Source organism: Papio anubis, chromosome 4 (assembly GCF_008728515.1).
Source record: "Papio anubis isolate 15944 chromosome 4, Panubis1.0, whole genome shotgun sequence".
In the NCBI taxonomy this organism is placed as follows: Eukaryota; Metazoa; Chordata; class Mammalia; order Primates; family Cercopithecidae; genus Papio; species Papio anubis.
The window spans coordinates 70,681,001-70,708,842 of record NC_044979.1 but is presented as its reverse complement, the minus strand read 5'-3'; the positions used below and the strand labels follow the sequence as shown (position 1 = coordinate 70,708,842).

Genomic DNA, 27,842 nt, shown 5'->3' with positions numbered 1-27,842 from the left:
CAACATCAAAGAGCTTTTCTCCATGTTTTTTTTCTAGGAATTTTATGGTTTCAGGTCTTACATTTAAGTCTTTTAATCAAAATCCATTTCGATTTAATTTTGTGTATGGTATAAAACAGGAGTCCAGTTTCATTTTTTTGCATTTGGATATACAGTTTCCCCAGTACCATCTATTTAAAACACTATCCTTTCTCCATTATATATCCTTAGTGTCCTTGTCAAAGATTAGTTGACCATAAATGCATGGATTTATTTTTGGGCTCTCTGTTCTATTAAAAAGAGACACATTGGTCTATTTATCTCTTTTTACCCCAGTATAATACTGTTTTGATTACTATAGCTTTGTAATACAATTTAAATCAGGAAATGTGATGACTCCAGCTTTGTTTTTAAATTCAAGATCATTTTTTCTATTTGAGGTATTTTGTGGTTCCATGAAAATTTTGGGATTTTTTTTCTACATCTGGGGCTGGAGAGGATGTGGAGAAATAGGAACACTTTTACACTGTTAGTGGGACTGTAAACTAGTTCAACCATTGTGGAAGACAGTGTTGCGATTCCTCAAGGATCTAGAACTAGAAATACCATTTGACCCAGCCATCCTATTACTGGGTATATACCCAAAGGATTATAAATCATGCTGCTATAAAGACACATGCACACGTATGTTTATTGTGGCACTATTCACAATAGCAAAGACTTGGAACCAACCCAAATGTCTATCAATGATATACTGGACTAAGAAAATGTGGTACATATTCACCATGGAATAGTATGCAGCCATAAAAAAGGATAAGTTCATGTCCTTTGTAGGGACATGGATGAAGCTGGAAACCATCATTCTCAGCAAACTATCGCAAGGACAAAAAACCAAACACTGCATGTTCTCACTTACAGGTGGGAATTGAACAATGAGAATACTTGGACACAGGAAGGGGAACATCACGCACCAGGGCCTGTTGTGGGGTGGGGGGAGGGGGAGGGATAGCATTAGGAGATATACCTAATGTAAATGATGAGTTAATGGGTGCAGCGCACCAACATGGCACATGTATGCATATGTAACAAACCTGCACGTTGTGCACATGTACCCTAGAACTTAAAGTATAATAATAATAATTAAAAAATGGAAAATGCAAAACTCCAGATTACAGCCAAATCTCATCCAAAGAAACTTGGCACTGAGTGTCAAGGAACATTTAACAGTTATAGATTGAAAGACTTGAAAGACAAAATACTTTAAAATATAATAATAATGTCACATGCTATTATATTCATTTAGTAGTTGTAAACAATACCACAAATCATTTTTCCAAACAATAAAAATTTTATGTTTCAAAAAAACTGTGATCCTAAGTATTTTAGTCTTTTCGATGCTATTGTAAATGAGAGTTTGTGTATTTGGATATTTGGTTTCATTTAATGTGAAATTCCTGCATTGCCACCCATGTGATGGAAATTTCAGTATTTAATATTACTCCTGTTGTAAGTTTCCTGTTCTAGTTGAGACACTCCTGGGTTTAGATTTGGGAAGGAGCTTCGTTTGATCAGGATTGAATTTCCCAACAGTTTTCAGGCCATGTGACTCTTTCAATGAAAATTCGCCCCTGGGAAGTGGTTTTCCTGAAGTCTAACAACTCTCCTTGTTCAGTAGTTCTTTAGTTTAGTTTACAGTGAAGTCAGTAGTTTAGAAAAAAAAGCCTATTGAGTTGTTAGCTTGTTTATTGATGGGACAAGTTGTCCTTGCTTCTGTTGGTGAAACGGAAGTAACAATAGCTGAGTACTCAGGTGGAGGACAGATGGGATGAGAAAAAGCAGACCAGGTGTTCTTTCTCCATGGCTCTATTGGGGATTTGAGTTACCCAAGGTGGAGCTCTCCCTCCATTCATGTCTTCCTGTTACAATAATGCCCAAATAGAGGATTTCATCTGCTCTACAAACATTGGTGTTTTCCCCACTGTTGCATTGAATGCTACACTGCAGTGTAATAGGAGATTCCAATTTGAATAGCAAAGATTGATTTTATTTTATTATATATATAATATATGGTGTTTTTTTTGGTGGTCAACTACCATGCATAAGATATTTTTATAGTGAATCTGCTGTTCCAAATTCTAAGTAACCCACTTCCTCGTTAATTTAATGGCCGTACTTTGCTGCCTGCATTATTTTAATAATATTTTTGAGAAAAAATCTCTGCCTTCCCAGAAGCATTAGAATTAATATAAAATATGGACAAGACTAGAAACCAGTCATATTTAGTCTGGTAAAAAAATTATAATTCTTACTTTTAAGAAATAATATAGACAATTCTCAGATTATCTGAAACAGAAACCTAATTAGAATTTGCAGATCATTTATGCTCTTGTATTTTTTTTTTCCTCATTCTACAGTCATTATTATACACCCATTAGAAACCATGAGCTAGCCTGGGCTCTGTGAATATAAAAATAAAGGACATATATGGTGCCCATTCTTGTGATCCCTCATTTGGTAGGAAAGCTGACAGATAGACAATTACAATAAGAGTGAGATAAGTGGTGGGGTAGACATAGAAGCACAGACGCTCTGAGAGCTTAGAGTAGGGGCTTGTGTCCCAGAGAAGGTGATGTTGGAACTATGTCCTAAGGATATAGGGAATTATCCAGGCCAGAGGCATTGTGAGTATAGCATGTGCAGACAGAGGTGGGAGAAAACGTAGACCCTGAATTTTCTCTCAACACCTGTTTTCCCCTCTTTCATTTTGGAACTAAACTTTCCAAGTTTTAGCTGAACATAGGGATATCCAACTAGAGATTACAGTTTCCAGTCTAGTTTTAAGATTAGTTATGGCTTATGAGATATGAGCAAAAGTGATGTGGGCTGCCAGTCTCCTTCGGGAATGTTAGGTGAAAAACATCTGTCTGCTAGGAATCACAGTATTTTGGCTTCTTTGTTATAGCAGCATATTTAACAGTGCCATGCTAGGATGGTTGGATCATCATCCTGAAACCTTTGGGGACCCTTTGAAAAATTCAGATGTGTTTGCTGGAGTTCACAGCTGACTATGACTTTTTTCTGAGATAAGTATTTTATAGAACTTAAGAATCTCAGATAGTCCTCAACAAAATACTAGCAAACCAAAGTCAACCACATATTAAAAGGATCATTCACCATGGTTTTCCCCAGAGATGCAAGGATGATTCACCATATACACATCTAGAAATGTGATACATCACAATAATAGAATGAAGGATCATATGGTTTTTGATCATATGATCATCTCATTAGATGGGAAAACACATTCGACAAATTCAACATTTTTTTCATGATAAAAACTCAACAATTAGGTATGAAGGAATACATCTCAATACAATAAAGGTCATATGTGACAAGTACACGACTAACATCACACTTAATGGTGAAAAGTTTAAAGTTTTTCTTCTAAGATCAGGAACAAGACGATACTCATTCTCATCACATCTATTCAACATAATATTGGAAGTCCTTGCCAGAACAATTAGGCAAGAAAAAAAAGGCATCCAAATTGGAAAGGAAGAATTGAAATAATTGCAATTTGCTGATGACATGATCTTATATGTAGGAAATCCTAACAACTCCACAAAAAAGTTAGAACTAATAAATGAATAGAGTTAAGTTGCAGCATATAAAATAAAGCAAAAATCAGTAGCATTTCTATGCACTAACAACAAACTATCCGAAAAAGAAATCAAGAAAGCAATAGCTGCAAAAGATACTTAGGAATAAATTCAACCAAGGAGATGAAAGATCTGTAAACTGAAAAATACAAAACTTTGAAAAAATTGAAGATGACACAAATAAAAGGAGAGATATTTTGTGTTCATGGATTGAAAGAATTAAAAATATCCATACTAGCCAAAGTGATCTACAGATTCAATGAAATCCCTATCAAAATTCCAATGCCACTTTTCACAGATATAGAAAAAAAATCCTAAAATTCATATGAAACTATAAAAGCCCCAAATATCTAAGGCAATCTTGAGCAAAAAGAACAAAGCTGGAGGCATTAGACTACCTGACTTCAAACTATATTACAAAGGTATAGTAATTTAAAAAACAAGATATAGGTGTGAAAATAGACACGCTGACCAATGTAACAGAAGAGAGCGCCCAAAATGAACCCATGCATTTATGGTCAACTTATTTTTGCCAATGGTGTCAAGAATAAACTATGAGAAAAGGACAGTCACTTCAATAAAGGGTGCTGGGAAAACTGTATATCTACAGGCAGAGAAATGAAATAAGACCCTTATCTCATACCATATACAAAAATCAACTAAAAATATATTAAAGAGTTAAACATCAGACTTGAAACTGTAAAAGTATTAGAAGAAAGCATAAGGGAAAATATATACAACATTGGTCTAAGCAATGATTTTTTGGGTTTGACCACAAAAGCTCAGGCAAGAAAAACAAAAATAGACAAATAGAATTACATCAAACTAAAAAGCTTCTGCACAGGAAAGGAAACAATTAGTAGAGTCAAGAGGCAACCTGTGGATTTGGAGAAAATATTTGCAAAGCATACATCTGATAAGGGGTTAATATCCAAAATATGTAAGGAGCTCAAACAACTCAATAGCAATAAAACAAATAACCTGATTTAAAAAAAAAAAAAAAGCGCTGAATAGGCATTTCTTAAAAGATGTCATACAAATGGCCAACAGATATATGAAAAAATTCTCAACATCATTAATCATTGGAGAAATGCAAATTAAAACCACAATAAGATATCACCTCACACCTTTCAGGGTCACTATTATCAAGAAGTGAAATATAACAAGTGTTGGCAAGGATATGGAAAAAAGAGAACCCTTGTACATTGTGGATGCGAATGTAAGTTAGACACGGGAAAACTGTATGGAGGTTTCTCAAAAAACTAAAAATAGAATTACCATATTATTCGGCGATCTCACTTCTGCGTATATATTCAAATGATTTGAAATCAGTATGTCAAAGAGGTATCTGCACGCCTGTGTTCACTGTAACATTATTCACAATAGCTAAGTTGTGAAATCAACCTAAATGTCTATCATCAGATGAATGGATAAAGAAAATGTGGTATATAACACAAGGGAGTGCTATTTAGCCTTTAAAAAAAGTGGGAACTTCTGTCATTCACAACAACATAAATGAACTTAGAAGATATTATGTTAAGTACAATAAGCCAGATACAGAAAGACAAATACCACATGTTCTCACTTATATTTTGAATCTAAAACAATAGAACTTATAGAAACAGAGAGCAGATTGGTGCTTACCAGAGACTGGGTGGAGGGAATGAGGAGATGTTGGTTAGAGGGTACAGTGTTTCAGGTAGACAGAAGGAATACATGATAAGTATTTGAAGTAATGGGTGGTAAAAACAAAAGAATCTCAGGTAGGTTTTTAGTATTGCTTACCTTGCAGTTTCAGGGTTGGTGTACCTCAGAACCCCTATGATTCCTGCTGTAGTTTGAATGTGAATGTGTCCCCCAAAAGTTCGTGTGTTGGAAACATGATTGCTAATATAACAGTATTAAGAGGTGTGGCCTATAAGAGGGGATTGAGTCATGAGGGCGGAGCTCTCATGAACGGATTAATGTTTTTATCATGGGAGTTAGTTCTTGAAGGAGTGAGTTGTTGTAAAAGTGAGGTTGGCTCTCTCTTGTGCTCTCTTTGGCACTCACTTGCTTGCCCTTTCACTTTCTGCTATGTTATGACACAGCATGAATACCTTTGCAAGAGGCCAGTATCATGCTGTTGGACTTCCCAGCTTACAGAATCATGAGCTAAATAAACTCCTTTTCTTTATAAATTACTCATTCTGTGATATTCTGTTATAGCAATAGAAAATGGACAAGTCGGTCACTCATTGGCCTATGAGGAGGGTACAATTTTCTGGAGTAAATAAATGGGGAAGGGTAGGGAAGGAGGGACACAGGGAGAAACGAAGTGAGATGGCTCTTGGGTAACCTTTTTCCTCCTGTTGCTCACATTTTCCTCACAGTATTTCCAGCTTTCAAAGTCCCAATGCTGGCAGTTCTTCCCAGTGTTCTGAGAAAATGGGAATATGCCTGGTGTGCCGGACTAGTATTATTTGACCCTGTGTGGGAAATACCAGCAATCACACTAGGCCCAGGGCCCGCTTCCTCACTGCTCCTACTCTGTCAGGGTTTCCCAGCCCTCCAGAGATTCAGTGGCTGCCACCACTACAAATGGAATATCCTATTCCCCTTGCCAATTCAAACTGGGGATGCTCGGAAGGAACATTATTTAAAACCAATGTTTTTAAACCCACAAAATCCTAGGGATAGATGAGCCTACAAGGCATGGATTTCTTATCACAAGATAATTTATTTACATGAGTTTGTTTGATTGGCACCATTTTAAATAATCATGCCTGGATTCTGTCTCCCTTCCCTCAGCTTGGCCTCAGCTGAAAGAAAAGTTCTCTTGCTTGTGCTTTAACATGGTTGATCTGGGCGGGTCTGGAGGAGCTCTGGAAGTCTGTAAAGGAGGTAAGCTCTCCAGGAGGCTGAAGTTCAGAAAAACCGGAATTAATACTCCTTTTACTTAGGATTGTCTCTTATCAGAGTTAATCAATAACGGGACTGAAATTTCTCACCAAGGAATGATGTAAAATCAGTAAAAGGTTCAGGAATGGTGGCCTGGGATTTACATTAAGTGGGACTGGTCTTAGCCTCATTGCACATGCCAGAAAAAAAGCATACATTTTATTTCTAATTGAGTTAAAATACATATAGTTCAGTAATGTTATATGTCTTCACATTGTTGTACAACCGATCTCAAGAACTTTTTCATCTTGCCGAACTGCAACTCTATATCCATAAAACAACAACTCTCCTGTGAAATATATGCATATATTTTAACTGAAATATTTTTCCCCATCTCTTCACTTGGCTACCTCATCTTTCAGGCCTTAATTTAGATGCCACCTTTTCCAGGAAGCCTTCCATGATCACTTATGTTCAGTGCCCTGAGTGCCCTCTTTTGTATGATTTGTTCTGTTTGACTGTAATTATATGTTTAATTTAGACTGTGAGCTCTTCAATGGTTGGCGAGGGGTCGGTCTTATCGATTGTTGTCTCCTCAGAGCTTAGTGCCTGAAAAGGAGGTGCTTCATAAGTAATTGTTAAATTAACAACCATCCGTAACATTACCAAGACTTACTTTAGACCCAAGTGCAATGAGTTGGGATGGAGTTTAGACAGATCACATCTGCCCACAGGGTGTATTTCCCAAATCTTCTGTCAACTACTTGTACTTGAGAGGAAAGGGAGGCACCAGGAAAACAAAACCTTCTGAGAATGACTCTGCTTTCAGGAAATGATATGATAGGAACACATGTAGTATGGAGGAAGGAAAATAGGATTGGAAATTAGAAGTCCTGAGGTAGAGCCCTAGCTTCTCTACTAATTACCTTTGTGATCTTAGACAATTCATGGAACCTCTCTGAATGAAAGTTTCCTCATCTGTAAACTATGGCTAACATAAAACCTGCCACCTTCTGTCACAGAGCTCTTGTGAAGTAATGAAAATGCTTTGTGAACTATAAAACAGCATAGAGACATTAATTATTAGAACTGTAATATTACAGTGAGGGTTGTTACTTAGGGAAGGGCAAGCAGGATTCCTGGATGCCTCCAGGAGTCTGGAGGCTCCAAGTTCAACTTCACAGATAATTTTTCTTTGGAGACTGAGATGAGGCTTTAGAACCTGATTCTCTCGTAGAGAATGGCCAGCTTCATTTTCCTTGACTGCATTGCTTGGTCTTCAGGGAGGCCAAGCAATATGCAAAAGGGATAATATGAGAACAATAAAAAGAATTCCTGTGTCGAAAATCGAGATTTAGAGAAAGCAAGATTGGAGGTCAGGAGAAAAATCACAGGGTGAGTACTGGGGACATGGCTGAGACTTTCTTTTTCAGCCATGTGAACCCAGGCAAGTTTGTTCTCCTAGAAACTTTACCAGGCTGGTGTCTTGCTCTAGATGAACCTCTGTTTCAGAATGCAATTGTAGTTCAAAACCGTTTCAAAACGCCAGAAAACTGGAATACAAATCTTTTTTTTTTTAATAAGAGTCATCCCGTCGGCCTGGATGCTCTGAAGTTTCCAGACTGCTTTCTCCCTTGTTATAAGAGATTAAGAGATATCCACTTAAGGGGTACCATGAAGTTGCTCTAACTTTAAGTTTAGACTTGGAGAAGTTAAAAGCTGTGCAACCTGATCTGAATAGAAATGTGGTCACAAAGCGTAAAGAAAGTCAATGAAAACAGGATTTTAATATTTTAGAAGCCATTTCCTCTGCTGCATTGGAAATTCAAATAGAACAGCACGGGGGCATGGGAATTGGAAGCAGAATATAAAACCTACCAGGACAGAAAAGCAAAACAGATATGCCTCATTTCATTGTCCATCATAAATAATTGTTAATAAACAGCTCAAATATGGGAAACTTTCCTTGTCCTATTTAATCTCAAAGAATAAAAAGCAAACTTAGGAACGCAGGTGAAGTTTTGAAATTGGGCAATTTTGGCCCAGTTATTGTGCTGTTAAATGTTTATGTATATGAAACATATTCTTGGAAGATGTCTGGAGCCTGTCGGTTACTTCAAATCACTTTCACGTCCACATCTGTTTCCCATTATAAATCTCTTCAGATTTGATTTTTTCCCTATTGCTTACTTTCTCATTGTAAAACAACTAATATATTTATTTAATTTTACTTCTCCCATGCTTTTTGTTCCCTTTGATGTGTATAAAATGTGGCTACTACCCAGAAACACCCAAATGGAGAAGAGTAATTCTTAATGCTAAAAGATTGGTAAAATCACTTTTCCTTTGATTCAGTAAATAGGGCTGTCAGTTTGGTAGGTGAAAATGTATATTTGAAATCTGACAAAATGCCAACATATGACATCAAATTGTGGGCCAGGAACACTCCCATTGAGTGGATCCTCCAGTGACACGTTAGGAATGCATTTGCTGGGAAGGCATTCCACCCAACTCACATCCCTCAAGGTGATTAATTGCCTGGTGTGTCTGCTTTGTGCTTTGAACTTGAAAAGCCCAATATAAATACAAAGTATCTCAGGATGGGGATGGTGGTGAGGATGCTAATGACAGGATGATAGATAAGAACCTTAGTGAAATGTGACTTTAAACACTTAAACAGAATTCAGTATTTTTTTCTCTCTCTTATTTTTTTCTTTTTGACACAAGGAAATAGCATTTGAATCCATGCAGGAATTCACTGGGTTTGCTTCCAAGATGGCATATTGCTTTACTTCCATTCATAATGATTTTCAGGTTTTCACACACATGGTACATGAATTACTAGTTCTGTGTTCCCATCACTTCGGCTGCTATTAACAACTGGAGAAAAGAATCTATAAAACTGTATAGCCTATACTTATCTCTGAACAGATTTAATTGGCCACACCTTAAAAGGAATTCCTTCCTTTGAATATATTGTGCAACCAAATGCTTCCCCCCCAACCCCACCCCACTGCCACCTCCTGACTTCCAATCAATTTGGGGCCTAAGGCTGGTGTAATCCATCGTTGACAGATATGTTTAATGAGCCTGGCTTTGAGCATTTGTAGCTGAGGGACTGCGGATTAGGTTTTATCTTATTTCACATCTTGATTAATAATCTGGGAGGAAGCTTCAACATGCTAATGGAATAAAATTTGCAGTGTGAATGAAGCTGGGAGACCTTGCAAAGCAAGAGGGAGCTTAGAAAAGCCAGTGTGGGGTGGGCAGGTGGGAAGGCCTGTGTGAGGTGGCCCCATGGCGCTGTTCTGCAGAGGGACTGTGGTGGGAGCCAGAAGGCCCGACCCTTTCCTAGTGTTGCCACACGGGATTTGAAGGGCCGCAGCTTGTGTGGCTGCCCAGCACAGAGCTCTTTTGCAATGTGTTACTCACTGCTAGTTCATGCCAATTTTGGGAAAATAATCAGAAACACAGGTTTTCCACATTAAGGAGGAATCCGGACAGCAGCCGTGCTCAAACAGATCTGGAGGCAGTATTTCCTTATGGGGTGGGCTGTTGGGAAGTGTTTCATGAATGGGCTTCACCACCTGCACATGTGGAAACCTCTTGCTCTGGTCACCTGAATTAATTCTCTTGGCCTATCAAAGTGCTTCTAGAACAGCTCCTCTACTAGGGGAGAAATGCCACCTAAATCTTCCTCCAATCGGAAGCATTCTCTAATGATCGAAAGAGCTGGATCTCTGTGTTAGAAAAATCTTAACTTGATGTTGTCTCTGGTCTATGTACCCATTTTAATGAATCTAATAGAGGCTGAATACTCTGACTCGCCTTCCTGTGGTGATATAAATGCTTTCCCCACAAGGTTCGAATTAACCCAGCTGTCTTGATTTGTGTGAGGAGTACTGGTGGGCCAGTTTAAAGTGAAAATGGGGCTAGAGAGCACACAGTATGGCTTATTTATTCTCGGTTACTTTGCCTGTTGCTTTCCAGTGGTGACTTTCAAGAAATGAATAAATTATACTTTTAAAACAAGAAAGGAAATTAGAGTAAAAAGTCTTTATTTCACTCCATCTCTGCCTGAACCTAAGGCCTGTAGAGGAGACTTGCCTTGCCCAGAGTTACCAGGATGGATATGAATGGAGCTGGGATGTGAATAGTTCTTTGCTTCTCCTTCCATCCTCTCTCCCTCCACAGAATTCCTGAGCTGCCCAGTATTTAGATTGTAGGCCACATGGATATCTATCATGTCCTGGGGAGACTCACTAGATGACATATGGCTTTTGATTTATTTATCGGTCATAGGATCAGGAATTTTGAAGATTTAGGAAGAGTCTTATGACATACTTTATGGAATTTTAAAAATGTACCAGAAGTGAAGAACATGTTAACTTTTGAGCACTTTGCTCATAGGAAATGTTGCTCCTGAAATTTTTAGAGAAGGCATGGAGAAGGAATCAGGGAAAGAATTTGATTTTTGTAAACTATTTTGAAATTACTGTCAATTTCAAAGCTATTTATGTATCCCAGTTCTTTGGCTTGGTGAATAAAGGAAACTTCTGTAACATCTGGAAAGATGAAAATGTCAAACAAATTATACTTCCCAATGAACACATTCTGTTGTAGTTTTAATATCGAGCGACATACTGGTTAACAATCTCAGTGCAATGTCATTGAAATTATTGGAAGAGAGAAGGCTTTCATATGAAAATTAGCCACTTAAGAGAAAATTGAAAGATAGGGCAGGGGAGGACTCTTGGAAGAAGAAGGAGGAGAAAATATAATATAAATAATTCATGGAGACCTGTTATTTTAGTTTTAGCAGTTTTTACTGTGTGTCTGGCAGATTAACATATTGCTACTTATTCATCATAATATTTATCTGTGAAAAAAGTGAAAGTTTAATTTATTTGAAGGTTGTTATTATGTCTTGGAATGAAGATATTGGACAAGTATAAATATGTGTGATTATTTTTACTATCTTTGGTTTAAACTCCTAACTTCAAAGTCAGTGGTGAAGGAGGGGTTCCTAACACCTACGAGTTTATGACAGGTCTCTGAAGTATAAATTTTGATTCACCCTAAATATGAAAAACATGTATTTCCCAGAAGAATAGATTTGACCTTTTAAAAAGTTTTATTTTCTAATAAAATAATGCTTATGTAAGGGATTTTTTTCTAAATGTATAACTTGCTTGAAATGTATAACTCTTAAGCTTTATAAGTTTAAGAGCATGTGGTCAAAGCAGTGTGTACACATAGAAGTACAGAAAAGCCCTACTTAAAGAAAGAAGTAAAATAGTGGGAAGGAAAGCAAAGGAAAAATAAAATCAAGTTGAAATCAAAGGAGGGGTAAAAATGTCAATGGAAAAATAGGAGAGTCCAAATCTTCTTGAATATTTTATAGCAAGCTTTAGAGCAAGCTTGATCACCCAAAGGACACACCGCAGGGATTAGTGTTCGAAAATGAACAACAGATGTTGCATGTCAACAGATAATATCCCAGTGGGTGAAGAGCATTTGGGGTGAAAGAAAGTAAAACACATTGTCAGGTGATCTCTGGTAGTTTGGGTAAATCTTTGATGAGGAATAAGTTTCTTGTGTAACTGTCAGAGGTTTATTGGAGCAACCCAGTGATTTTTCCAGTTAATGGGATTCTAGTGAATATGCAAGGAAGATTAATCAGGTAATGGTCACTTATAGAACATCACTTATATGTCACTGAACTTTGACATGAACCCTTCTTTGAAGGAGGCTATAACTGAAAATGACTCTGATTGACAAATGTCATTGAGCAAGTTGGCTTGAGTAGGGAGGAATTAATGCTCTTTTTAGCACTGAGACCTCCTCAAAAATATTTTTCCTGGTCACTATATTTGTAAGGTGGCTGTATCCTACTTCCTCAGTGATCTTTATTCCATTTCTCCACTTTACTGTCTTGATTTATCATTCTGTGAAACTGTGTACATGTTTGTTTCTTTGGTCACTATCTGTCTTTTGTATCAGAATAAAACTCCATGAAATTAGAGATGACCTTCATTTTCTTCATCACAATATACCCAATGCCTAGAATAGTGCCTGGTACATGGTGGGAAGTTCAAAATGCATCCAGTGGTATTTCAGACATAATATTTAATTCTATAACTTGAATGAAGAATCAATATATTAAGTCATGATAAGCAGAAAGATAGAACTCAGGGAGAAGAGAAGATGGAAGAGACAGACAATTTACAATTTGCATATCTTTCATGTTTCTTGACTATGGATTAAGAAAGTATCAAGTCTGGACTGCTGAGTGTAGGCAGTCTCTGATCAGTCTGATGTCTTTCAGAAACTTGCATCAAAGGACAAGACAACATGGAAGTGATGTCTTTATTTCAAGTGAGACCACTGAGCATCAAATATATCTATCAGCTCATTCTTATCTCATCTCTTCCTCTCTCCTGCCCCCAACTTCCCTAAACAAAAATACTGAGGATTACTGTTCTATTTTTAGAAACTAGGACACTAACTTTTCTGCCAAAATAATTAATCTATTCACTCAGTATATATTATATGATAACATACTAAGCAATGGGGCCTCCCAAAGAGACTAAGACATTGTTTTAACTTTGCATGAACTTTATCATGAATGACTAACAGATCTCTAACTGATATTGTGATTGGTGAGATTCCAAGGTTATTGTTCTCAAATGAGAATAATGACCCTATTAGGATCTTTTGGTCTGTAGCTTTATTGTTTTGCTTTGGGACATCAGTGGGAAAGGAAAAGATCTAGAAATGGAATTTGTATAACTTACGTTCACTGAAAATAAGACTCAATAATTAAATAACTGTTTCAAAATGATTGCCATCTTAAATTACTGACAAAATTTTAAAAATCATTAACAAAATTATTCTGCCAAACTCTTCATTGAGCTCTGTTCCTCCCATTAATTTAGTGAGCTTGTTTTTCTTCTGTGAAGGGTCAGTTATGTTCAACAGATTGAGCGCCTACTGTGTGGTACTGTGTCTATCCAAAATGAGATAGACAAAACCCTTGCCCTTAGGAGCTCAAAATCCAGTGGAGGAGACAGACAAACTGTAACCAAAAAATACTACAATAAGAACAGAAGTCTGCACAACATCCTGGATTAGCTCAGAAAAGGGTCGGTTAACTCTCTGAACAACGAATGAGTAAAAAGAATAGGGAGGTGATGTAAGCCAAGGAGGCCTACCTTTTTGTGAAGAGGAACTACTTCAAATCTCTCCCAAATCTGGAGGGTGGAAGTGCAGACATCAGTCTCGCAGAATGGTTGGCACTGGAGGGCCTGTGAGTTGTTCCAGGTTTGTTTCTCAATCTAAGCATTGAGATCGTGGTAGGCTACATGGCTTTAGTATTGGGAGATGAGTCTGCCTATATTTTTTCATAAAGGTAAATTTATTTTGCTTAAGAAATATCTCTTAATCTGAGACTATGTCTAGTTTGGTGTTTAAAATATTGTTTCTTTTGCAAAATGATAACAGTGAGAGGTTATTGTTGTTTTAATGCATTTATTTGGCAGAGATATACCCGGGATCAGGAATCAAGGGGGGTCAACAGAAAAGACGACAGGAGTTAAGCAGAAGTGACATGTTGATTGTGCAGGAAAAGTATCTCTTCAGAGCTGTTTTTAAAACCTTGGTGGTGCATACTTGTGCTCTGTGTGTGTGTGTGTACACATGTGTTTTATGACACTACTGTGTACTGGGCAGTCCAGCCATAAAAATGGAGGGAAGAACCACTGCCTGCTTGGCTCCCTCCTGGCAAAGAGAAAAGGTAGAGATAAAGTGGAGAGACAGCAACAATCTCATTAACAGTCCTTTCAATCACTGGTCCATCAGGGAGGCAGGTGGTGAGGTGAGAAGATGGGGAGGGGAACCTCTAATCGGGTAGAGGAACTGAGATGGAATTTCTCACCTTTTTTCTTCACAAGCCCTGCTAGAGAGCTGCTGCTTTATTCTGTAATCAGATGGGTGTGGGTTTGAATTTGAGCTCTTTCACTCACTAGCTCTCATAGCAGTGCTATGAAAATGAACTATGACAATCTGTATGATAGTTGTTTAGCAGAGTATCTGGCACATAGCAAATGTTCAGTAAATATTACTACTGCCACAACTGTTGTTATTAAGTAGTCCCATTCATACTAAACCACCACTACCAATCCAGAAGCAGAAACCACCATTAATCAGCTTTGGGGAAATATAAGAAGCAGGACCTGAGTGCTGGAGGTTGGAGTCGTCCCAGTAAGGTCTGGGGATTGCAGCAAAGGAGAAAGAGCAATCCTAAGGACAAAAGCAGCGAGGGCAAAGGAGTCCTGCAACTGTTCAGCCAACGGTGTCAGTAAATTGGATTTAAGTTAGTCAGGGATGGGGAGAAACAAACAAAAAGCAGATGCCATTGGAAAAATAAAAATAACTAGGATGACAGAGATATGTAAAAACAAATCAGTCCGTAAATTTATATGGCAGGATTATGAACAGAATCCAAATATCAAACAATTTTATGGTCTAACTATAACCTTCCCTTTGAAATGAAGATATCATTGCCAGTCCTTGAGGGTTCAGCACATTTTGGATTAAAATTAAATGTATAAATCTCCTTCTTCAGTCTGGAATAACCAGATTTTGAACATTTTAAGCTAGCTTCTCTGTCTTGCAGCTTTAAAAATGATAACACAATGTTATTTGTAGTATTGACAATAATATGTAATTATCTTGCTATCTTAATTTGATTTAGAAACAGATCCAGCAGAGAAAGTAATGAGGTTTCCTTTAAAGGAGAGAGTAGGTAAGATAGGCTAGAGCTGGCTATGTCCATAGTCCCAGCATTCTAGAATCCAATGACTCATGCATTTATCAAACATGGAGTGAGCAGTGGGAAATACAGGTAAAGAGAGTCTCAAGGCACCTCCCTGTAAAGAGTTTATAATCTGGAGAGTAATGAGACATGAAGAAACAATATAATGTAATGTGAGAAATCATAAAATAGGGACTCAAATAATATGCTATGGGAGTCTAGGGGGAAAAAATCCCCTAACTTGCACTGGGTTGTCATCAAAGACTTCCACAAAAAGAATGCAGGCTGAATCACCTGAACAGGAATTTTCAGAGTAGAATTAAGGACTGAAAGGGTAGGGGGTAAGGTGGGGACAGGTTTTCAGGGTAGAAAGCTGTCTATAGAGAACATGTTACTTTCAGAGAACAAGTATTTCACTGTGGCTAGAATAAAGGATACCTTTGGGAAAATGTCAGAAGATGTGATGGGAAAGGTAGGCAGGGGATAGATCACAAGTGGATTTTTATGACTCAATAACAAATTTGAATTAATCCTGTAGGTGGGGGAGCACTTTGACCAGATGGCATTTTAGAAAGATACTCAGTGTTGATATGGAGACTAGATTCGATTGTTTAGAGACCAAAGATCTGACTCAAGGTAGGAGGCTACCACATGGTATAGGTGGGATGTCACAAGGTAGTGGTTAAACTGAGGCAGTGGTTGTGAGAATGGAGAGGAGGGTGATAATCTGGGTATGTGGGTAGTGGTGATGGTGTGGGTTAGGAATGAAGATGGGGTTTTGGACTATATTCTGAATTCTCCCTTAGGAGCTAGGTAGATGAAGATGCCAATCACCAATGTAAAGGATAAAAGATAAGTTAAGGTTTGAAGAGCTTTCTTTAAAATACACTCCATTCTCTGAATTAAAATCAGTAAAAGGATTTTGGGTGATACACTTGCCATGTGATTCACAAGTCCCCATCTCCCAGACTTTGTGTTTTTTTTCCTCTACTTGGAATGTTCTCCCTCAACCTTCTACAAATTCAAGAGCTATCTATTCTTCTAGATCCAGCACAAATGCCAACTTTCCCAGGAGGTCCTCTTGCATCCTACAGCAGTCAAAAGTAATTTGCTCAGTGGCTCACTGTCATGTACCAGTTGTGTGACCTAACCACCCTCTCTTTCCATTTTGTCACCTGTAAAAAGGGGTTAGTATTAGTATCCACCTCACAAGCTTACTTATTAAATAAATTCACTTGGGTAAAGCAATTCAAACTGTACCAAGCACACAGAAAGTGCGGTAATGCTGGCTGTTATTGTCATCCTCCCTTCTGGTACTAAACCATTCCTACATTGTATTATAGTAGTTAATTATGTAAGTGTCTGTCTCCCTGACCAGACTACTCCTTGAGGGTAGGAATCATCTTTTGAATTTCTTTCAGTACCAAGCATAATGCCTTACACGACAAATATTTATTGATCCACTGAGCTCTTCTATACTGTTGTTTTGGGCTACAGAGTTTTCTTGTTTAGGGCAAACAATACATTTCAACTTACTTTTTTCCCCTCAGGCTTGAAGAATCAGCCCAGTGTTTTAAACAATTTAAGAGGTATAGTTGATGGTTAAGATATGTTGTCATTCATATTTATGGTTTCCTTAATACTGAATACTTGGGCAGGAAAGCAACCACTGATTATTTCATTTTTCAAGTGGGAAACCTGGCCTTCTTTATTACTTGGTTTCCAGGAATGGTGAAAACTGAGGACTATTTGTGATTTTCCAAAGAATATCTATATTATCTCAGAATTAATAACTTCCTAGTTTTCCTATCTACTTCACTGATGCTAAGCTAAGAAAGTGACTTACTATCCAATTGTCCACCCACACAATAATTGTGTGGTCTAATAATTCAAGGCCATATTTTCCCAATTTAATGATAAATATGTCTTAAAGTCTTGTTTCTAGTAAGGCTAGTCCATAGCAAATAAAACCCATTGTCATCTGAGTCTAGTCGGCATTGCCTTTTTTTTAAAATTTATTTATTATTATTATACTTTAAGTTGTAGGGTACATGTGCATAACGCAGGCTTGTTACATATGTATACTTGTGCCATGTTGGTCTGCTGCACCCATCAACTCGCCATTTACATCAGGTATAACTCCCAATGCAATCCCTCCCCCTACGATAGGCCCGTGTGTGATGCTCCCCCTTCCCCGAAGTCCAAGTGATCTCATTGTTCAGTCTCTACCTATGAGTGAGAAATACGCGGTGTTTGGTTTCTGCCCTTGGGTGATAGTTTGCTAAGAATGATGGTTTCCAGCTGCATCCATGTCCCTACAAAGGACGAAACTCATCCTTTTTTATGGCTGCATAGTATTCCATGGTGTATGTGCTACATTTTCTTAATCCAATCTGTCACTGATGGACATTTGGGTTGATTCCAAGTCTTCGTTGATGAATAGTGCTGCAATAAACATACGCGGTGTGCATGTGTCTTTATAGCAGCATAATTTATAATCCTTGGGAATATCCCCAGTAATGGGATGAAGGTCATATGGTACATCTAGTTCTAGATCCTGAGGAATCGCCATACTGTTTTCCATAATGGTTGAACTAGTTTTCACAATCCCACCAACAGTGTAAAAGTGTTCCTATTTCTCCACATCCTCTCCAGCACCTGTTGTTTCCTGACTTTCAATGATCGCCATTCTAACTGGTGTGAGATGGCATCTCACATTGTGGTTTTGATTTTGCATTTCTCTGATGGCCAGTGATGATGAGCATTTTTCATATGTCTGTTGGCTGTATGAATGTCTTTGAGAAAATGTCTGTTCATAACCTTTGCCCACTTTTGATGGGGTTGTTTGTTTTTTTCTTTGTAAATTTGTTTGAGTTCTTTGTAGGTTCTGATATTAGCCCTTTGTCAGGGATGAGTAGATTGCAAAAATTTTCCCATTCTGTAGGTTGCCTGTTCACTTGATGGTAGTTTTCTTTTGCTGTGCAGAAGCTCTTTAGTTTAATGAGATCCCATTTGTCAATTTTAGCTTTTGCTGCCGCTAAGCTTTTGGTGTTTTAGACATGAAGTCTTTGCCCATGCCTATGTCCTGAATGGTACTACCTAGGTTTTCCTCTAGGATTTTTATGGTATTAGGTCTAACATTTAAGTCTCTAATCCATCTTGAATTAATTTTCATATAAGGAGTAAGGAAAGGATCCAGTTTCAGCTTTCACTTATGGCTAGCCAATTTTCCTAGCACTATTTATTAAAATAGGGAATCCTTTCATTTCTTGTTTTTCTCAGGTTTGTCAAAGATCAGATGGCTGTAGATGTGTGGTATTATTTCTGGAGGACTCCCACTTCTGTTCCATTGGTCTATATTCTGTTTTGGTACCAGTACCATGCTGTTTTGGTGACTGTAGCCTGTAGTATAGTTTGAAGTCATCGCAGCTTGATGCCTCCAGCTTTGTTCTTTGACTTAGATTGTCTTGGAGATGCGGGCTCTTTTGGTTCCATATGAACTTTAAAGCAGTTTTTTCCAATTCTGTGAAGAAATCCCACAGAAGCTTGATGGGGATGGCATTGAATCTATAAATTACCTTGGGCAGTATGGCCATTTTCAATGATATTGATTCTTCCTATCCATGAGCATGGTATGTTCTTTCCATTTGTTTGTGTCCTTTATTTCAGTGAGCAGTGGTTTGTAGTTCTCTTGAAGAGGTCCTTTGCATCCCTTTGTAAGTTGATTCCTAGGTATTTTATTCTCTTTGAAGCAATTGTGAATGGAAGTTCATTCATGATTTGGCTCTGTGTTTGTCTGTTATTGGTGCAAGAATGCTTGTGATTTTGCACATTAATTTTGCATCCTGAGACTTTGCTGAAGTTGCTTATCAGCTTAAGGAGATTTTGGGCTGAGACAATGGGGTTTTCTAAACATACAATCATGTCATCTGCAAACAGGGACAATTTGATTCTCTTTCTTTTTCCTAACTGAATACCCCTGATTTCTTTCTCTTTGCCTAATTGTTCTAGCCAGAACTTCCAAACATGTTGAATAGGAGTGGTGAGAGAGGGCATCCCCTTGTCTGTGCCAGTTTTCAAAGGAATTTTTTCCAGTTTTTGCCCATTCAGTATGATATTGGCTGTGGGTTTGTCATAACAGCTCTTTATGATTTTGAGGCACGCTCCATCAATAATCGACTAATTTATTGAGCGCTTTTAGCATGAAGGGCTGCTGGAATTTGTCGTTTCCTTTTCTGCATCTATTGAGATAATCATGTGGTTCTTGTCTTTGGTTCTGTTTATATGCTGGATTATGTTTATTGATTTGCTATCGTTGAACTAGCCTTTGCATCCCAGGGATGAAGCCTTCCACTTGATCATGGTGATAAGCTTTTGATGTGTTGTTGAACTGGGTTTGCCAGTATTTTACTGGAGGATTTTGCATCGATGTTCATCAGGATATTGGTCTAAAATTCTTTTTGTTGTGTTCTGCCAGGCTTTGGTATCAGGATGATGTTGGCCTCATAAAATGAGTTAGGAGTGATTCCTCTTTTCTATTGATTGGAATAGTTTCAGCTGAAATGGTACCAACTCCTCCTTGTACCTCTGGTAGAATTCAGCTGTGAATCCATCTGGTCCTGGACTTTGCTGCAGGGCTATTAATTATTGCCTCAATTCTCAGAGCCTGCTATTGGTCTATTCAGGATTCAACTTCTTCCTGGTTTAGTCTTGGAAGAGTGTAAGTGTCCAGGAAATTATCCATTTCTTCTAGGTTTTCCAGTTTATTTGCGAGAGGTGTTTATAGTATTCTGATGGTAGTTTCATTTCTTGTGGGGTTTCCGGTGGTGATATCCCCTTTATCATTTTTAATTGCCGATTTGATTCTTTTCTCTTTTTCTTCTTTTATTAGTCTTATAGCGGGTCTGTCAATTTTTGTTGATCTGTTCAAAACCAACTCCTGGATTCATTTTCGATTTTTGAGGGTTTTTTGTGTCTCTCTATCTCCTTCAGTTCTGCTCTGATCTTAGCTATTTCTTTGCCTCTGCTAGCTTTGAATGTTTGCTCTTGCTTCTCTAGTTCTTTTTTAATCATGGCGTTAGGAGGTCAATTTTGATCTTTCCTGCTTTCTCTTGTGGGCATTTAGTGCTATAAATTTCCCTCTACACACTGCTTTAAATGTGTCCCAGAGATTCTGTATGTTGTATCTTTGTTCTCATTGGTTCAAGAACATCTTTATTTCTGCTCTCTATTTCATATGTACCCAGTAGTCATTCAGGAGCAGGTTGTTCAGTTTCCATGTAGTTGAGCGGCTTGATTGAGTTTTAGTCCTGAGTTCTAGTTTCTGATTGCACTGTGGTCTCCAGAGACAGTTTGTTATAATTTCTGTTCTTGTACATTTGTTGTGGAGTGATAGTTTTTACTTCCACTATATGGTCAATTTTGGGAGTAAGTAATTTATGTGGTGCTGAGAAGAATGTATATTCTGCTGGATTTGTGTGAGAGAGTTCTATAGATGTTCATTAGTCTGCTTGCTGCAGAGATGAGTTCAATTCCTGATATCCTTTGCTAACTTTCTGTCTTGTTGATCTGTCCAATGTTGACAGTGGAGTGTTGAAGTCTCCCCATTATTATTGTATGGGAGTCTAAGTCTCTTTGTAAGTCTCTAAGGACTTTCTTTTATGAATCTAAGTGCTCCTGTATTGGGTGCATATATATTTAGGATAGTTAGCTCTTCCGTTGAATTGATCCCTTTACCATTATGTAATGGCCTTCTTTGTCTCTTTTTGATCTTTTGATGTTTAAAGTCTGTTTATCAGAGACTAGATTGCAACTCTGCTTTTTTTGTTCTCCTCCATTTGCTTGCAATCTTCCATCCCTTTTATTTTGAGCCTATGCATGTCTCTGTGTGTGAGATGGGTCTCCTGAATACGCAGACTGGATGGGTCTTGACTCTTTATCCAGTTTGCCAGTCTGTGTCTTCTTTCATTGGAGCATTTAGTCCATTTACATTTAAGGTTAATATTGTTATGTGTGAACTTGATCCTGCCATTATGATATTAACTGGTTATTTTGCTCGCTAGTTGATGCAGTTTCTTCCTAGCCTGATGGTCTTTACATTTTGGCATGTTTTTGCAATGGCTGGTACCGTTGTTCCTTTCCCATGTTGAGTGCTTCCTTCAGGGTCTTTGTAAGGCAGCCTAGTGGTGACAAAATCCTACATTTGCTTATCTGTTATCTTACTTCTCCTTCAATTTATGAACTTAGTTTCATTTGGATATGAAATTCTGCTTGTAATTTTTCTTTAAGAATGCTGAATTGATCGGCCCCCACTCTCTTTCTGGTTTGTAGAGTTTCTGCCGAGAGATCTGCTGTTAGTCTGATGGCTTCCCCTTTGTGGGTAACCCTGACCTTTCTCTGGCTGCCCTTAAGATTTTTCCTTCATTTCAACTTGGTGAATCTGGCAATTATGTGTCTTGAGTTGCTCTTCTCGAGGAGTATCTTTGCATGCTCTCTGTATTTCCTGATTTGAATGTTGGCCTGCCCTACTAGGGTTGGGAAGTTCTCCTGATGATATCCTGAAGAGTGTTTTCCAACTTGGTTCCATTTTCCCCTCACTTTCAGGCACCCTAATCAGATCGCGGGAGATTTTGTCTTTTACATAATCCCATACTTCTTGCAGGCTTTTGTTCATTTCTTTTTCTTTCTTTTTTCTTTTGGTTTCTCTTCTCATTTTTATTTCTCTTATCTTATTTGATCCTCAATCGCTGATACTCTTTCTTCCAGCTGGATCGAAGTCGTGGTTACTGAAGTTTGTGTACGGTTCACGATTGTGGTCATGGTTTCTTTATCTCTTTCATTTCGCGACCTTCTACCACCACGAATACACTTCCACTTAAGATTTTTAGTTTCTTTATACGGCACGTAATTCCTTTAGCTCCAGAAATTTGATGACTGAAGCCTTTCTCTCATCTCACAAAGTCATTCTCTGTCCAGCTTTGATCCTCGCTGGCGATGAGCCAAGGCCCTTTGTCGAGATGTGCTCTATTTTTTGAATTTCCAGCTTTTCTGTCTCTGCTTTTCCCCATCTTTTGGTTTCCCGATCTGTCTCTTGGTCTTTATGCCGTACCATAGCTCTTGGTGTAGGTGTCCTTCCTGTTTGATAGTTTTCCTTCTAACAGTCAGACCCTCAGCTGTAGGTCTGTTGAGATTGCTTGAGGTCCACTCCAGACCCCTGTTTGCCTGGGTATCAGCAGCAGCAGAGGCTGCAGAAGATAGAATATTTCTGAACAGCTTAGTGTACCTGCCCGATTCCTCTGCTTTGGAAGCTTCCTCTCAGGGGTGTACTCCACCCCTGTGAGGGGTGCCTGCATCGCCCCTAGTGGGGGATGTCTCCCAGTTAGCTACTCAGGGTCAGGAATCACTCTGACAGGCAGTCTGTCCCTCTCAGATCTCAACCTCCTGCTGGGAGATCCACTGCCTCTTCAAAGCTGTCAGACGAGTCGCTTATACCCCTGCAGAGGTTTCTAGTTGCTTTGTTGTTGTTGTTGTTGTTGTTGTTGTGTAGCTGTGCCCTAATCCCCAGAGGTGGAGTCTACAGAGACAGGTAGGTTTTTCTTGAGCTGCTGTGAGCTCCACCCAGTTGGAGCTTCCCAGCAGCTTTAGGAGCTTACCTACTTAGCCTCAGCAACATGGCTTCCCAGCCTCGCTAAGCTGCCTTGCCCGGTGATCACAGACTGCTGTGTTAGCAATGAGGGAGGCCCAGGGCGTGCGGGGACCCTCCGCCAGGTGTGATATGACTCTGGTGTGCCTGTTTGCTTAAAAGCCGCAATATTGGGGTGGGAGCACCATTTTCCAGGTGTTGTGTGTCTCAGCTCCTGGCTAGAAAAAGGGATTCCTTCCCCTTGCGCTCCCAGGTGAGGCGATGCCTCACCCTGCTTCAGCTCTCGCTGGTCGGGCTGCAACAGCTGACCAGCACCGATCGTCCGGCACTCCCCAGTGAGATGAACCCAGTACCTCAGTTGAAAATGCAGAAATCACTGGTCTTCTGTGTCGCTGGCGCTGGGAGTTGGAGACTGGAGCTGTTCCTATTCGGCCATCTTGCTCCGCCCCTCGGCATGTCTTTTTTATAGGTGGTTCCACATAAGTGAGTTTTTCAGGTAACCAAAACTTATAATTCAGATGCCCAAATGGTTTTCATTTTAATTACATGGATTAGAAATTATTTAAAATAACGACTCCCTTTTTTTGCTTTCTTAAGCATAGTATATCAAACATAAGATTACCTTTTATTGATAAGTTATTAATGTACAATTTAAAAATAAGCTTTTATTTAGTACTGTACCACATACTAAATGCTGGGGACCCAAACCTAAAGATTTGAATTCCGCCTGCTATGCAGTGCTTTTGTTATTGTGGGAGTGACTCTGGGAGATATTGAGCTATATAGGACTGTTTGTCTCTGCACTAGTATCTCTTAACTGCTCTGCCCTTTTAGATTTTTAGATACACTTTTTTGGAATTTTTCCAGCTTCTCCTCCTCTGTTGTGCTGTGTCAACCACCAAGTTGTGCCAGCCGAGAATTGTGGTCTCAGGTCTCCATCCAGATCTTTGATTGTGTGGCCACATGGATTCAGGCAGCTGAACACGAGCATGGAGGCACAGGCTTTCCCTCTAAGGGTCTCAGGAAGACCACCAAACATCAGAGGAAACCGAGGCTGAGGTCTACATGCAACAGTCTTTGAAGAGCACGAGAACACACTGAGACCAGCAGAAAGGTATATAAAGTTTGTTAAGTTGAGAAACTCAGATAATCTGTCCGGCTGTGCCTAGCTCCTCTGGATTTAAGGGACCTTCTTTTTCATGGAAAGGAGTTTTTCTGGAGATCAGCCTCTGAAGGTGGAGCCAAGGCCATGATCACAGGTCTCCTGTGTGAGAAGTCATTTCCTGATGCTCCCGGCATTCTTCCAGAAACCCCTCTTTCCACTTTCTAATGCTGCCATAATTACCTATAGGTAACAAAATATTTTCTGCCCGTTCTTACTAGAAAAATGTGTGAAGAGAGGGTAGATAGGTTCTAACCCTTGGTCTATGATGTAGGCCGTTCTTGCATTGCTATAAAGAAATACCTGAGACTGGGTAATTTATAAAGAAAAGAGGCTTAATTGGCCATGATTCTGCAGGCTGTACAGGAAGCATGGTGCTGGCATCTACTCAGCTTTGGGAGGCCTCAAGGAGCTTTCACTCATGGCAGAGGGTGAAGCGGGAGCTTGCCTGTCACATGGTGAAAGCAGGAGCAAGAAAGAGAGGAGGGAGCTGCCACATGTGTTTAAACAACCAGCTCTTGTGCGAACTCACTATCATGAGGACAGCATCAAGCCATGAGGGATCCACCCCCATGACCCAAACACCTCCCACTAGGCCCCAACTCTAATATTGGGGATTACATTTCCACATGGGATTTGGAGGGGATAAATGTCCAAACTATATCTGTCCATTTGTAAACTACATGAAATTTAGTCTATTGACTTTATAGTGTCTCTTTGTCTTTCTGTATTGCTTGGTTCTTGACTATTTGTGGGGATAGTTGATGTCATAAAACAAATGAGTTATCACAGTCTCTGGAACTGTTATTGAAATGATTTTTGCCAGTATTTTTCTAGGAATATATGTCAAGTTTTTATGCTTTCATTTTAAAGACATTTTCTTTGTTTTCTAAAGATAAATATTACTTAACACTATCAGCAACTTCATTTTCCACTTCACTTCTTTAGGAGTTTTAAAAAAACACTGATTAGTGGCACTAAAATAGTTATATTAAATGCTCTGAAATGTAGCTCACCAGAGAATGTAGATGAATAATATTTTTCTTAGTAAAATATGCTGTTTAAACTCCTCTTCCTCTCTCATTTTTCTTAATCCTTCTCTTTCCATTTCCTCTCTATTAGTAATTGGACTCATTAGACTCAGCTACCTCCTTCTCTTCTGTTCTTTATCTGGTATTTAGTTAACACTATATTCTAGGTGCTCACTGTAGGAACTTATACTCTAGAAGGGAGGGCAATGTACAGAAATTCCATAATAAAACAGAATATGTGCTTAAATGCTATAAGAGTTATAAAATGTATTAGGAGAGATTCTTCATTAAGGAGAGATGATTCTTGATCGAGTGATCATAATGGTGATTAATTAGCAGAGAACAAGTTTTTAGAAATGTACACTCTATGTAAATTTGTTTACGTTTTTCTAGATTCTGGATATTAGTCCTTTGTCAGATGGATAGATTGCAAAAATTTTCTCCCATTCTGTAGGTTGTCTGTTCATTCTGATGACAGTTTCTTTTGCTGTGCAGAAGCTCTTTAGTTTAATTAGATCCCATTTATCAATTTTGGCTTTTGTTGCCATTGCTTTTGGTGTGTTAGTCATGAAGTCTTTGCCCATGCTTATGTCCTGAATGGTATTGCCTAAGTTTTCTTCTGGGGTTTTTATGGTTTTCAATTTTACATTTAAGTCTTTAATCCATCTTGAGTTAATTTTTATATAAGGTGTAAGGAAGGGATGCAGTTTCAGTTTTGTGCATATGGCTACCTAGTTTTCCCCATTAAAAAGGGGGCAAAGGATATGAACAGACACTTCTCAAAAGAAGACATTTATGTGGCCAACAAACATATGAAAGAAAACTCATCATCACTGGCCATTAGAGAAATGAAAATCAAAACCACAATGAGATACCATCTCATGACAGTTAAAATGGCAATCATTAAAAAGTCAGGAAACAACAGATGCTGGAGAGGATGTGGAGAAATAGGAACGCTTTTACACTGTTGGTGCAGAATGTAAATTAGTTCAACCATTGTGGAGACAGTGTGGTGATTCCTCAAGGATCTAGGAACCAGAAATACGAACTGGCCCGCAATCCCATTTAACAGGTAGCACCACCCAAAAGGTTATAAATCATTCTACTATAAAGAGACACATGCACACATATGTTTTATTGCTTACTGTTCTAATAGCAAAGACAGGAACCAACCCAAATGCCCAACAATGATAGACTGGATAAAGAAAATGCAGCACATATACACCATGGAATACTATGCAGCCATAGAAAAGGATGAGTTCATGTCCTTTGCAGGGACATGGATGAAGCTGGAAACTCTCATTCTCAGCAAACTGTCACAAGAACAGAAAACCAAGCACTGCACGTTTTCACTCATAAGTGGGAGTTGAACAAGGAGAACAGATGGACCCAGGGAGGAGAACATCACACGCTGGACCCAAGAGGGGGCTAGGGGAGGGATAGCATTAGGAGAAATACCTAATGTAGATGACAGGTTGATGGGTGCAGCAAACCACCATGGCACATGTATACCTATGTAACAAACCTGCATGTTCTGCACATGTATCTCAGAACTTAAAGTATAATAAAAAAAAAACCACTCTCTAACTTGTGAAAATCTAAATTTTCATGCTTGTAATAAAAAAGAAATGTGCACTCCAAGTTTCTAAAAAGTACAGTTGGAAAATACCAGAATGAGAATGGACAAGTTTGGAAAGAAGGCAAAGGCAGAGTCTGGAGGCCTTTGAAGGTTGGACTAAGGACTGGATACCATCAGTACATCCATTCTATGCTTCAAATGAGCCTAATATGGTGTTGCTACCTGGCTATCATTGGGAACCAGGAGCTATTGAGTTTACTAGATTTGACTGGGGAAAGGATAGAATCTGGGTCCAGGCATGGGCAGAGCAATAGATGCTGTCCCTCTTGACCAGCTGGCCCCTGACTGCATGACTCCATGGGCAGAGCAGCCTGTGAAAAAGCAGATCCAGTTCATTGAGGCCGCACCAGTGGTAGAAAGAAGGCAGTTACAGGGTGGGGAGGCCAGTGTGGAGCTTCCCGTGGGCTGACACTTGACCCAGATAAACTCGGAAGTCAGGCGTTATCTTTACACCTGTAAGCTTTGCCCCCATTTCTTTCCTCTCTGTTTACTATGAATTTTGCTTCTTTTCTGTCCTTCTTTCTCTCATCTTTTCTCCATTTTTCTTGCTGTTTTGTTTGTGGTATATTATATTGCCCTGTGCTCTTTACTCTTCAGCTGCCCTCTACTTGACATGAAAGCTGTCTCCCTTCCCTGTCACCTCTTCCCTTTGGTCAGCTCTATCCTGGATACTTTTCTCTCTTTCTTCTCTTCTGGCCCCTGGAGTGGGGAAGTATTCTTCACTATTAGGTGGATGTACCCACGCAGTTCTACGGACTCATTCTGAGCTGCTTTCCTATCTCCCCTAATCTTACTCAAAAGTTGCTGTCGATGGTCTCAGTCTCATTCTTGACTTTAGTGGCCGCTATTAGCCTTCAGTCCTGGTTAATATCTCTGTCTTACAAATTGTAATATGTTCTTAGGGTGTGTCACTGGTTTGTATAGCTTTCACCAGTTCAAGTGCTCTTGCTTTTCTACATGTACAGTAAATGCAACCAAAGACAACAACAGCTAGATAAACTCTGAAGCATTGGTACTCTACTGGGTTATTTTGTT

General features: G+C 38.9%; 1 long non-coding RNA gene across 8 annotated transcripts in view; it reads left to right on the top strand.

Annotated features, from left to right (window-relative positions):
- Positions 1-27,842, top strand: part of LOC103883086 — a 201,600-nt gene that overhangs the window by 129,273 nt on the left and 44,485 nt on the right. For 7 of the 8 annotated variants that reach the window (XR_004183200.1, XR_001901031.2, XR_001901023.3 and 4 more), the window contains one exon: positions 23,843-24,089. This is a non-coding gene — a long non-coding RNA (uncharacterized LOC103883086). Of the gene's footprint in view, positions 1-6,428; positions 6,522-23,842; positions 24,090-27,842 lie in introns of all 8 variants that reach the window. The other variant, XR_001901024.3, reaches the window with a different exon arrangement.